The sequence below is a fragment of the Xenopus tropicalis genome, chromosome 3 (genome assembly GCF_000004195.4).
Source record: "Xenopus tropicalis strain Nigerian chromosome 3, UCB_Xtro_10.0, whole genome shotgun sequence".
NCBI lineage: Eukaryota > Metazoa > Chordata > Amphibia > Anura > Pipidae > Xenopus > Xenopus tropicalis.
The window spans coordinates 110,143,435-110,145,488 of NC_030679.2; the positions used below are offsets into that span (position 1 = coordinate 110,143,435).

General features: G+C 40.2%; 1 pseudogene; it reads right to left on the reverse strand.

The window, feature by feature from the left end:
* Positions 1-354: 354 nt before the first annotated feature.
* On the reverse strand, positions 355-455 carry LOC116409863 (annotated as a pseudogene).
* Positions 456-2,054: the final 1,599 nt, after the last annotated feature.

Genomic DNA, 2,054 nt, shown 5'->3' on the forward strand with positions numbered 1-2,054 from the left:
AGCACAGCCTTGCACTCACACAAGCAAAGACAGGCTTCAGCTCCCTATCAGGTCAGCCTAGCCGCTGATTGGTTCCTTTCCTACAGTGCTTTGTACTGAGATTCCCCAGCTCCCCTGCACATCCAGAGTTCAGCCAGCAGGAAGTGGAACAGATGGGCGGACTAGTGGGTTTGGGGGAATTTCTCAATAAATCAGTCCAAAAACTTTTTTAAGAACAATCCTTCTATATTTAGAGTAGTACAATTCACTGGTATTATTCACTGGTCTCTTTAAATTTACCAGACCCCCCAGGCAAACATGAAGCAGAAAATGAGCTCAGGCTTCATAGCTGCTCCATGACCCCTGGCCACGTTCAAGTGTTTCTCGGTTCCATCAGTAGGGTTGGCGTTCCCTGATGGTAAAACTGATAAGAACAGATACTACACTTGATCTTAGCCAAAAGGCAGAGAATTGATTTATGGACATACGATATCGCTTACCTACAGTGGGCCCAATTTTTTTCTGTAGAAATATAGAATTCCATAGAATTACCATAGAAAGGTGCAACTTTCTTGCCAATATTGTGCCAGATTCCATTTGATGAGAAAAACCTACCCCATTGTTTATCAGGTGAAAACTCTGTTGAAGTCTATGGAAAAAAAATCTTTAATTAAGATGAGTTTTTTATCACTAAATTGAATCTGGCCCATTATGCTAATTGTTCTGCTTAGATCTATGGAAATTGTCTCCATGAACATACACACATTATTAGTCTTAGGGGCCAATTTCCTAATCCACGAACGGATCGAAAGCGTCCGAATGCGTTTTTTTCGCGAACTTTTTAGTAAATTGTCGCAACTTTTTAGTAGCCGTTACGACTTGTACAAATTATCGCGACTTTTTCGTAGCTGTCGTGAAAAAATCGGAAAGGTTTGCCTAGTGTTTACTAGCGCTCAATATGTAAAAGTCGCGACAATTCGCGCAAGTCGTAACAGCTACGAAAAAGTCGTGACAATTCGCGCAAGTCGTAACGGCTATGAAAAAGTCGCAACGGAAAAAATCGCAAAAAATACGAAAAAGTCGCAAAATGTTCGTTTCCAATCCAATTTTTTCCCATTCGGGATTTGGATTCGTGGATTAGTAAATCAGCCCCTAAGGCAGTCTGAACATTCAAAAAAAAAAAAAATATATATATATTTTTTTTAGCAATGATTTGTTTTTATAAATCAAGACAGAAATATGTGAATTTACAAGGATGGGCCTTTTAATACATTTAGCAGCATTTATAGGCTATGTAAAGTATGTTTAAACTAGATTTTTAGAGAATAGCATAATGCAGAAATGGGTATTATTTACTGTATATAAAAGTAATGGGCACAGCCTGAAATCTGAATATTGCTATAACAATAAAGAACAAGAGGGGTCTTTTCAGGCATGCACAATCACAAATTGTAGCAAATGTATGGGCAATAGAAATACTAATAGGGTTCCCCTACTCTCAAAACATATCAAAATACATCTCTGCAGGTCAAAATGCTGGGACATACACTGGCAGTTTGAACTTATGGACAATGTTGCTACGCATAACACTTCAAAATTCAACTGGCTGGCACAAAATTAGACCTTCACACGATTCCCCCAAAAACATTCTTTACACATGCTTTATTGGGGCACTAAAGCTGGCCATACACGCACCGATACTATCATACGAAACCTCGTTTTGTACAATATTCGGTGCGTGTATGGCATGTCGGCGAGTCGACCGATATCGCAGGAAGCTGCTGATATCGGACGACTCGCCGATCGGCCAGGTTAGAAAATTTTGATCGGGCGCCATAGAAGGTGCCTGACCAAAATCTGCTGTCAGGGCTGAATCGGCAGAAGGAGGTAGAAATCCTATTGTTTCTACCTCCTTATCTGCTGTTTCAGCCCTGACTGTGTGTGGCGGATCTGACGATGTTTCGTGCGACCGATGGTAGCCTGGGGCAGGTATTCTACTGTTTTAATCAGTGTAGTTAGGAAAGAGTATTGACTGTTATTTAAGTAGATGGAAGGAAAAATAGAATGATAGACAA